The following is a 12,111-nucleotide window of genomic DNA, read 5'->3' on the forward strand; positions in this document are numbered from 1 at the left end:
CCTCGTTCATCTTTTTCCAATCCCACGTGGTTAATATGCTCATGAAAACCAATGGACTAGAGTGAGGAGAGGAGGGACTTGGCAATGCGTCAAGCGGGTCTCAAATAGAACCAAGTTCTATTTTAGCACCTGGCTACGCAGATGCCCGTTGACGCGAGCAGTTTGGATGAAACGATTGAATAACATGTATTGTATGTGTACGTTTACTTAGCAACGCTTGCGCACGCAACGTAGCCGGTCTAGTCAGCATCAGACAAACACTCCCATCTCAATCACTGTTTCATTGTTCGATACTGTCCATGTCCAACTTGTTGACTTTGTTGATTCCAAGTCTTGCCAACAAGGGACTGCATGTCACACCCTGGCTCTGGGGACTCTGAAATGTTGAGCCAGGGTGTGTAGTTTCTATGTTATATTTTCTATGTTTAGATTCTAGATCGTGTTTTCTATGTTGTTCGGTTGGTTCCAATCAGAGGCAGCTGTAGTCGTTGTCTCTGATTGGGTACCATACTTGAGACAGCCGTTTTCACTAGTCATGGTGGGATCTTGTTCCGAAAGGTTTGTGTTGTGTTAACCTTAGACTTCACGTATCGTTTTATTATTGGTGTAAAGAGTACTCATTAAAAGATGTACGCCTATCACGCTGAACCTTGGTCCGTTTCCCTATAACGATCGTGACACTGCAACCCTGACTTTGCGTCCTCTTCAAGCCCCTTCAACGGTGATTCAGTTTTTAGAACTCCAGAGACAGAGGATAAGAGCATTCGCTAAATGAATCAAAATGTCAAATGGAACTAGTGCCGCTGCTCCATTACTATCAACCCCAGTGCTTCTGTTGTTACTGCTGATGGTAGGGGTTATTCATGTTGTAAGTCACTGTCATCGTAACTCATGACTGAAAGCCTCGTCATCACCTCTTTGGCTAGTCAAATCAGCTGGGTCATTTGCACATCTGGTTTGGCAGGCGCACACAGTGTGTGTGTGTGTGTGTGTGTGAGTGTGTGTGTGTGTGTGTGTGAGTCTGTGTGCTTACCCATTCCTTTCTGAGGAGTATGCGAGCGGTACTCTGTGAGGAAGTGCATGTAGGGCTTCTCTGAGCTGATCTCATAGTACCTGATATTACCATCGCCCTGAGAGAGAGACACAGAGATGGAGAGAGAGACAGAGAGAAAGAGAGGGAGAGAGAGAGAGAGCGGGAGAGAGACAAAGACGGAGAGAGAGGGGGAGAGAGACAAAGAGAGGACAGAGATCGACAGAGATGGAGATGGAGGGAGAGAGAGAGAGAGAGAGGACAGATGGAGAGAGACAGAAAGTGACAGAGGTGGAGAGAGAGACGGAGAGAGGGAGAGAAGGAGACAGAGACAGACAGAGAGAGAGAGAGAGAGAGAGAGAGACACCAATGAAACATGGGCAAACTCAGAATACATGAAATAAATGTGGTGTGTGCTTTGTTCTTCAAGAGTCAACCATTGAAAACATATTAGAATTCATTCATTCAGAAGCCCTTGATGGAATATGATTGTGTTTCTATCAGCCAGGTGCCAGAGACCCACCTTCCCTGCTATGTACAGCATGTGTGTCTAGGTCATGAAAGGGAAGAGCACCCCAGACCAACCATCTAGGTCCTCCCTGTAACAAAGGGGGCACATCTAGGTCCTCCTGTAGACACACACACACGAGAGAGAAAGTATATTATTACTGAATCAATAAACTTGTTAAGAGGCAAGAAACACCTTATTACTTCAATAAGAATGGAGGTTTCAAGTGGACCTAACATGAAACATGTCTCCCAGTACAGAATTAAAAAGATTGACTGTTTAAAAACCCTAATCAAGTGTTGCAGTCATAATCCCCCCGCCCACTCAGATATACACACACCAACAAACAGCGGGTTTCAAATAAAATACTTGTTGTTGTTTAACAGCAACAAACACATGGAGGGATCAGATCATAAATGACATAACCAAAACAGATCTATCTGTAGTTTGGGGCTTTGACTTATGAAAAGCAATCCTGGATTTCCATTGGGATACAACGGCTTAAGAGCACCAGAGGGAGCCATTGAACTAATCAGAATAAGATGAAGTCACCACTAATAGACACTGATCTAAGGTCAGTTTTGAATTCCCCTTCTATGGATTTCCCGTGAATTGGGGAAGTAAGCTGTTCCTAGCACTGTTCCATAGAGTAGCCTCTACAAAGTAAGATGAAGGTGCTCCTATACACTGCTCTAAGGTCAGTTTTACATATCCTTAATGGTTGAGATCAGAGATTGTCGGTGAGACAGCTGATCCTGAGTAGTGTGCTTGTGTACCTGGTCCCAGATGGCTGTCTGTCAATTGTAAACTGACCCTAGATCTTTACCAAGGGCAGCCTCTTACAGTAGTGTGGTTGTGTACCTGGTCCCAGGGTTCCATCTGTCTGTGATTCCAGTGGGAGTTGCCGGTGGACAGCAGCATCTTGAGGTTCCCCAGGAACAGCACCTTGCTGGCTTTGTGGTTCTTACAGTTGGCCTCCTGGAACATACAGCAGGAAAAAATAGCAAAAACAAAAAGGTCTAAGAGAAGATAATTTATTTTGAAATGTTTAATAGCCCGTCAGTTTAACCAGATTATTCGAAATGAAATTATATAATTTGAAGGCAATGCCCATTCAGGAAGACAGATGGTGGATACAAACCACAGAGTTGTTTTAACTTTACTGTATTTATGCGACATCACAGTAGTGAGATGTTTGGTATCAGCTCCTGGGGTTTCAGTAGTTTCTGAAGTAAACAGTCTATGGTTTCTGCTATAAACAGATGATATTTGGAAACGTCAGCACATCGCGTCTCCACAAATAGGTCTTTACAATATCACTGTGTCCTCTCTGGTCATTGCCACGTCAGCTGGTTTTGAGGGCGGAGAGGCATGGGTGAGAACAGTACAGAGACATGAGTTATGGGGTGGCTGGGCTGCTGAGCCCCAGTGGCTCTATGAAGCGGCCGATGGGGAGGTGTCGTTTTGGCTATGTGGTGCTGGAGGAGCATAGACGAGGGAGAGAGTAGGAGAATCCCCTTTCCTGACAACTTAGTAACCATATTGCTCCAGGCTGGACACTAAGCGCCAAGTGTTGATATAAATAGTATTCATGCGCAACACATCAATCACTGTTACCGGCACAACGGCATTATGAAGAAAAAAATTGATCCCTACGCGCACAATTCACACCCAGCAACCCCACCCGTACACCCTGGCTTAGAGATTCCCAGTGCGCGGCTCTAGAACTCTGATCTTCTTGTCCTTGCAGGACGTGGCCAGCCTGCTGCCATCTGGTGTTGAAGGGGATTGAGCACCACGTCCATGTGTGGTGGCTGATGGTCCGGACTGGATTTTAACGCCTCAGGACAGTCCCAGGGTTCCAGATCATCACCTGGGGAAGGACCGCACACGCACACACACACGTTATAAAATCAGATACTGAAAGTACAAATGGATTGACAAAGTATTTTAAATTCTGTAACCCAGACAGCGAGCAGGGTGTTGTGTGTATGTGTAATAGTGGTTTTAGTTTGTTTCCACCTCAGGGCTGTAGTGGTCATTAAATTCTCACAGCCCGGTGATTATCGGCAAATAACTGCTCAGTCTCACGGTAATTGACCGTTAATTAACATAAACACATTTAGCATCCTCCGGTCTTTCCACACACAGCCTGGCCTAAGCCATGATAGAGACCTTTACGTATTTACATTTAAAAAAGTATAATAAATCCATGTAATATTAGCCTTCATCCATCACAATAAATCCATTATTTATTTTAGACAGGTCTAAGAAACACGATACCAGAAGAAAATGTAGTCTATTTCAGAAGAACAGAATAGCAGTTACTCTGAGTTGTCCTTAAGGTTGAGGTCCTGATCTGGCTTATGCCATATGGTGAGCTAAGTAAGTTCATTTAGCAGACAAGATTTGCTTAGAATTCCGTGGCATTATTTTATATTATTTTATAGTGAAGAATACAATTGAACAAAGCTGAATAAAATAGGAAAGGATATTTTCTCCAAACGATTTGAGAGTGTGCAACATGCGGCTATTCTGTGTTGAGCTGTTAACAAAAGAAACAGGTAATGCTAATTTAGAGTATTTATGTAATATGTGATACAAATGTTGGGATATATGTTTAGATTTTTAATACATTTCTAAGGCTGCATGATGAATAATGATGATTTGAAAAAGTTGTGTAAAGAAAGGAGATGGAACTCTGCTTAGTTTTTTTACGCAGGCTGTTACACACATGCATCAGTCTCTCATTCACAATTTGACAAAGGCCTTGATAATGCCTCGAATTTCCGGCTGCATCCCCTTTGTGTGGTCGTAATGCCCCCTAAAAAATCTACCTTTTATAGGTTGCCGTGGCCATTCTTGGGCTGAATATAATACCATATTCCCTTCAGCGCTGCTCGTACCTCTCACTCACATGGCTCTCCGTCACGTGGATCGTCTTTCCTTCACAGGATACAAGGAAGACAGCAACATCGGGACGCACTGCGCATGCTCCTTATCGAATTCGTAGTATGGGAAGAACCCATGCACATGTGCTTTTAGTCACACAAAGATGGGTAGGCCTAAAGAACTGCAAAAGCACTAGCCTATGTCACCCATCTCACTCCCCCATAGTACAAAAAAAGTTGACCTATTGTTCTGGCGTAAATCCAACAGTCTGATTTTTTATGGAATATTCAAGATAGGCGACAGAGGCCCAATATCAGCAACCATCAGTCCTGTGTTCCAATGGCACGTTGTGTTTGCTAATCCAAGTTTATCATTTTGGGCAGTTATTAATTGATCATTTAGAAAACCCTTTTGCAACAGGTCCTCAACTGGCAGCTTGGTTAAATAGTACCCGCAAAACACCAGTCTCAACGTCAACAGGAAGGCAGGCGACTCCGGATCTGGACCTTCTAGGCATAGTTGCAAAAGTAATAAAATATGCCATTTAGCAGACGCTTTTATCCGCGACTTGTAGTCATGCGTGCATACATTTTTGTAAAAAGGGTGGTCGGGATCAACCCACTACCTTGGCGTTACAAGCGGCAGGTGCTCTACCAGCTGAGCTACAGAGGACCACAAGCAGTTTGTATCTCACTGACCAAAAAGAAAAAATATTAAGATGGGCAGTCTGGAGATCATGTCTTTTTCTTTGCAACTCTGCCTAGAAGGTCAGCATCCCAGAGTCGCCTCTTCCTGTTGACTTGTTGAGACTGGTGTTTTGCTTCTTTAATCAGCACAACAGTCAGCTGCTAACATAATTGCAAAATGGTTTTCTAATGATCAATTAGCCTTAAAATGATAAAGTTGGGATTATAGCAACCACACATGCCATTGGAACACAAGACTGATGGTTGGTGATAAGGTTAGGCCTCTGTACGCCTAGTAGATATTCCATAAAAAATCAAACTATGTTTGGAATATTTATTTCTCGCATAGAATATATTAGGTAACTTTTTGTACTATGGGGGATAGATTGACATAGGCTACTGCTTTGATGCGTTGGTAGGCCTACTCATCTTGTTGGCTGACAAAAAGTACATGTGGACAGATCTTCCAATATCTTCAATATGCACCTCGGAATTCGATAAGGACCGCGCAGTTCGTCCCCGATGTGTCTGTCTTCACTTGTAGCCTGTGAGGAAGATCCGATCAATTGACGGTGAGCCTATGAGTGAGAGGTACTCCGGGCACGCAGCTGGGCGAAAGGAATTATAATTATTATATTTAGGCCCAGGGCACAATGGCCACTGGCCATATTCCATAAAAAGATCAGCCGTTTCCAGCTACAATAGCCATTTACACAATTAATAAATGCTCGTACACACTGTATTTCTGACCAATTTTTATATTTTAATGGGCAAAAATTGCTTTTCTTCAAAAACAAGGACATTTTCTAAGTGACCGCGAAACTTTTCAGAACGGAGTGTATGTGTGAAATTTGTTTTGATTTTGGAATGGACCATTTATCAGCAACCTGTAGCGAAGAAAATACATGTCCGTAATTTTCCGGACTATAAGTACCTTTTCCCATTTTTTCACCCTGCGGCTTACATAAGGTAAATTAAGGCTAATCTGGATTTTTACAGATACTTGGCCACTTAGAAGACCTCTAAATCTATGGATTTTACAGGTTACAGTCCACCAACTTTAACTCTATGGGCTCTATGACCAGTCCGCATGCCCCCCACCTTTAGGGCGGGCTCCAGCAGGAAAAGCTGGGAGGCCGAAAAGAGTGAGACAGGTACGCAAAAGTAAAAGTGGAACCAAGAGTGATACGCAGAGACAGAACGAGACAGAACGAGAGCAGTTGAAAAGTTTGTGTGTCTTTGAAACGCTATGGTGAGAAGGTTTACACATCACAGTATATAGTTCTGTACTACTATTGCACCGTCAAATGGTAACACTTTAACACGTTATACAAATATGCAACTTGTTTGTTGAAATGTTAATAAATGGGAGCTTCCTCAAACAGCCATCTTTCCCCTTGACAATCCACCGTGCACGAACCCTTACATGGTAATTAAACATTAAAACACCTGCGGCTTATAGTCCAGTGCGCGGCTTATATATATGTACACATCATTCAATTTAGCTGCTGGCGGCTTATACTCCGTGTACTTTAGAAAAGCGGAAAATACGTAATCTATGCACTTAAATAAGCGTAATGGAGGACGCTTTTCCTGGTAAATTTTATTTGTCTATGGGTGTAGGCTACTCTCCAGAAGAGAAGCAATGTACTTAATATTAGGAAAGTTGAGAAACAAATATAGTAGGCCTAGCCTATAGAAAGCTGATGGGATCCTCCTCTTTTTAATAGAGGCCATCACTCTGCTTTCTGCTTTCTCACGCAATTGCATAGCCTATAAAAATGTTGCGCAACATGAGCTCTCATTAAGCGTTTGATTAGATTTCGATGACATTTGCATTGATGAAGGTGATTAGAGGGACAATAGAGTGCTGAGTAAGAGGCAAATAACAAGTTTGGTAGGCTACTATTGACCATCAGCAGCATCGTTGGAGAGCCTAATGCATACCGGTGACTAAAAACGGTGATGTGGAATTTGACACCGTCATGACTTGTGACTACTGGTGTGGCGAAGAGTCACCTTATCAGCCCTATTTCCAACCCATTTGAAAGCCCATTCTGGGAAGTAGATTCCGGGCGTCTAGATTTTCGGTATTGAGGGGCTACAATAGGATTGGGCCAAGGAATCTTTAAGGTCAACAAAGAGCAATGTTCATGTCTGCTTGGATCAAGGGACAGTGACCGTGATACTACTGTTGGACTTTGCCACAGAATAAGCTGCGGTAGAATGTAGGACCCGTTAGGCTGCATTTCAATACTGATAGGTTATTCTCACCAACATCATTTCCTGGTTAGATCTCACTATTGGGTATTTGTGTTTGGAGAGTGTACAGTGCTTTTTATGAAAGTATTCCACACCCCTTGACTTTTCCACATTTTGTTGTGTTACAAAGTGGGGATTTAAAATGGATTTAATTGTCTCTTTTTTTTTGTCAATGCATCTATACAAAATAATCTATGTCAAAGTGGAAGAAAAATTCTAACATTTTATTTATTAATGGAAAATAAAACACTAATACTCTTTGATTAGATAAATATTCAACCCTGAGTAAATATTCAGCATGTTAGAATCAATTTTTTTATTTTTTACTTTTCAAGTCTGTCAAGTTGGTTGTTGATAATAATAATATGCCATTTGTGTACACATTTTCATCCAAAGCTTGACTTACAGTCATGTGTGCATACATTTACGTATAGGGTGATCCCAAGATCGAACCAACTAGAGTTACAAGCGCCATGCTCTACCAATTGAGCTACAGAGGATCACCCTGCTAGACAGCCATTTTCATGCCCAAAGATTTTTAAGCCGATTTAAGTCAAAACTGTAACAGCCACTCATTAGCATTGGTCATTGTCTTGGTAAGCAACCCACTATGTATTTGGCCCGTGTTTTAGGTTATTGTCCTGCAAGAAAGGGTGAATTTGTCTCCCAGTGTATGTTGGAAATCGAACCAGGTTTTCCTCTAGCATGTTGCTTGTGCTTAGCTCTATTCCTTTTCTTTTTTCTCTAAAATATCTCCCTTGCCGAAGACAAGCATACACACAACATGATGAAACCACCACCATGCTTGAAAATACAAGAAGGGTACATCAGTGATGTGTTGTAGTTGGATTTTCCTCAAACATAATGCTTTGTTTTCAGGACATAAAGTTATTTCTTTTGCCACATATTTTTGCAGTATTACTTTAGTGCCTTACTGCAAACAAGATGGATGTTTGGAATATTTTATTCTGTACAGGCTTCCTTTTCACTCACATGAAATTGTATTGTGGAGTAACTAACAATGTTGTTGATCCATCCTCACTTTTTCTCCTATCGCTGCAGCCATTTAACGCTGCTAACAGGTTTAAAATCACCATTCTGACCTCATGGTGAAATCTCTGACGGTTTCCTTCTCTTCGACAGCCGAGTTAGAAAGGACGCCTGTATTGTAGTGACTTGGTGTATTGATACACCATCCAAAGTGTAATTAATAACAACCATGCTCAAAGGAATATTCAACGTCTGCTTTTTTTTTTTCTTTACATCTACCAATCGTGCCCTTCTTGCACTTGGAAAAACTCCCTCGTCTTTGTCGTTGAATTGAGGTTGAAATTCACTGCTCGACTGAGGGACCTGGCAGATAATTGCTTCCAGCAGAGTGTGTCACGCCCTGGCTCGGGGACTCTCGTATGTTGAGCCAGGGGAATAGTTCCTAAAGGGGGCTTTTTTTTTGTTAGGGATCTAGGTTACTTATTTCTATGTTGAGTCCTGAGTGACTCCCAATCAGAGGTAACGAGTGCTGGTTGTCTCTGGGATTGGGAGCCACATTTGGGCCAGTCGAATTTCATTCGTGTTTGTGGGTTTTTGTTTCGGTCTGTTTATGGTAACCGGGAACTGCTCACGTATCGATTCGGGTTGTTTTTGTTCAAGGTGTTCCTTCAGTGAGAATAAATATGTTTGCATTCAACGCTGCGCATTGGTCCACTCTGTTAAAGACGATCTTGACACTTAGAGATGAGGTAGTCATACAAAAATCATGGGAAACACTATTATTGCAACATAGAGCCCTTTTGAATATCATGTGACGTTAATACAAATGTTACTCCTGAAGTTATTTAGGTTGCCGTAACAAAGAGGTTGAATACTTAATGATGCAAGACATTTCAGCTTTTCATTTTTATTAATTTTGTAAAAATTTCTAAAAACATAATTCCACTTTGACATTATGGATAGTGTGTGTAAGATGGTGTGACACAAAATCAAAATGTAATCAATTTTAAATTCAGGCTGTCACACAACAAAATGAAAGTCAAGAGGGTGTGAATACTTTCAAGGCACTGTGGTATGTGAGCTAGTATTCTAGGTTACGTGGGTGGTGTGTGTTTACCTGGTAGTCATAGCCAGTGTAGAAAAGAGCACATTGTTGGCAGTAGGGTACACTCGATGAGTCCCACCCTGACGCTGTATAGACCCTGCACAATCCTTCCACGGCACCGTCAGGTTCTTCTATACCATGGGGAGGATGTCCCAGACCTTCACCTGTTAGAGCAAACACACACAAATGCACACAGACAGACAGGCACACACAAGCACACATACAAAGTTACATACACACACTTCAAAGCTAACCATTGACTAGAGCCAGCTCTACATTGCCAAACAAGCAGTGAGGAATTTGAGACTGACAAGGGGGCTAAACAAAACACCTTTTACAATGATGAGTTGGAACTCTCTCAACATGTTACAAGTGGTAGTAGATATGGTGGACTTCAGACAACTTTAACTGAGGCCACTCCAGTTATCTTTGACTGTTTAAGGTGTGTTGTTTCTTAACCAAGTCTGCTGCAGGTCAGTGGTGGAAGGAAATGTCAGGAATGGAAAGGTGATTTTATGTGTGTGTGTGTGTGCACTATACTAGACCGTGGAGTCCTCTGGAGCATGGATGCTTACAGAAGCCCGACAAGGGGTTCCATTTTGATATCCAGTACGTTACCTCGGTGGCCTGACACTTTGGGGTGATGGGGGGTCCACCTTCCCTGTCTGAAAAACACAGACAAACACACACACACACAAAAGACACAGAGGGGCATTAGAACATTACATCACGCCCTCACACTCCTGCCCTCCACTCCTGCCCTGGGAGCTCAGTGTGTGTTTGTAAGGTTCAGGAGCCATGGGGCCAAGAGAGAAGGTGGAGCTAGAGTCTGAGTGGTTGGATCTCATTCATCATTACATTAGATACTTTTATATCCTGCCTACACATTCTGTACACATTACCATTCGAAAGTTTACAGTTTTTCTACTCGTTCAAGGGTTTTCTTTATTTTTACTATTTTCACATTGCCAAGATTAATAGTGAAGACATCAAAACCACGAAATACACACATGGAATCACAGAATTTGCAAAAAAGTGTTAAACAAATCAAAATATATGTTATATTTGAGATTCCCCAAATAGCCACCCTTTGCCTTGATGACAGTTTTGCACACTCGGCATTCTCTCAACCAGGCTTCACCTGGATCTTCCAAAAGTCTTGAAGGAGATCCCACATATGCTGAGCACTTGTTGGCTGCTTTTCCTTCACTCTGATTCTATTTCCAGCCCCCTTGTTAATGCGTTTTGAATGCAATCAGTTGTGTTGTGACAAGGGGGGAGTTACTGCTGCAGAGGATAAGTTTAGGAGTTACCAGCCTCAGAAATTGCACACAAATAAATGCTTCACAGAGTTCAAGTAACAGATACATCTCAAAATCAACTGTTCCAGAGGGGACTGGGGGAATGTGGCCTTCATGGTCGAAGAGCTGCAAAGAACTACTAAAGGACACACTAATAATAAAGAAGACACCTGGACTTGAGCTTACATAAGAAACACTGAGCAATGGACATAGACCGGGTGGAAATTTGTCCTTTGGTCTGGAGTCCAAATGGAGATTTTTCCAACCACCGCTGAGACGTGCGTGGTTGGAACGGATGACTGCAGTGTAGTTCCCACTGCTAAGCATGGAGGAGGAGGTGTTATGGGTGGGGGTGCTTTGCTTAGATGAACTGTCCGTGATTTATTTAGAATTCAAGGCACACTTAACGCAAGGCTACCACAGCATTCTGCAGCGTATACGCCCATCCCATCTGGTATTTTAGTGGACTATCATTTTTCAACAGGACAAGACCCAACACTCCTAAGCTGTAGGCTATTTTACCAGTAAGTGAGGGAAGTGATGGAGTGCATCAGACGAGCCTGGCCTCCACAATCCCCGACCGTCCCCAATTGGAGAGATGGTGTTTGGATGCAGTAAGACTGGCAGAGAAGGAAAAGCAGCCAACAAGTGCTCAGCATATGTGGGAACTCCTTCAAGACTGTGGAAAAGCATTCCAGGTGAAGCTGGTTGAGAGAGAATGCGAAGTAGGTGCAAAGCTGTCATCACAAAGGGTAGCATTTGAAGAATCTCAAATGCCGTTATTTGATTTTGTTCCTAACTCTTTGTTACTTACATGATTCCATATGTCGCTATTTCAAGTTTTGAAATGTCCACTATTATTCTGCCAAATGGAAAAATAGTAAAAATAAAGAAAAACCTGTGAATGGTAGGTGTATCCAAACGACTTGTATGTATATCCTGCCTACACATTTCATACATATCCTGCCTACACATTTCCTATACAAAAAGGACTGGAAGGTAAACAGGGTAAATCAAAAGGTAAAATGTATATTCATTACTTGAAGAAACCGATCAACAAATGCTTAGAGAGTATTCAAAGATCAGGGAGCAGAATCCCAGGTTGAAGGGTGTAATCGGCAGACCAGGGAAAGAAAGAAACCATGCTTCAGAAGAAATTCTTAACAATCTTAATCACCAGTCAGACTCCTCTTTACAGGTCAGACAGGCAGCCTACTCAACCAACATGACACCTCACTAAGAGAACTAACTATACAGCAAGTCTATGCAAGGCAGCATAAGCATGCCCATGGAGCAATAGGCAATGACAGTAAGGGAATAGTTTCAGAGATAATTCA

At 42.3% G+C, this 12,111-nt stretch overlaps 1 pseudogene; it reads right to left on the reverse strand.

Annotated features, from left to right (window-relative positions):
- Positions 1-12,111, reverse strand: part of LOC121566552 — a 28,278-nt pseudogene that overhangs the window by 13,894 nt on the left and 2,273 nt on the right.

Source organism: Coregonus clupeaformis, chromosome 1, assembly GCF_020615455.1.
Source record: "Coregonus clupeaformis isolate EN_2021a chromosome 1, ASM2061545v1, whole genome shotgun sequence".
Taxonomy (NCBI): domain Eukaryota; kingdom Metazoa; phylum Chordata; class Actinopteri; order Salmoniformes; family Salmonidae; genus Coregonus; species Coregonus clupeaformis.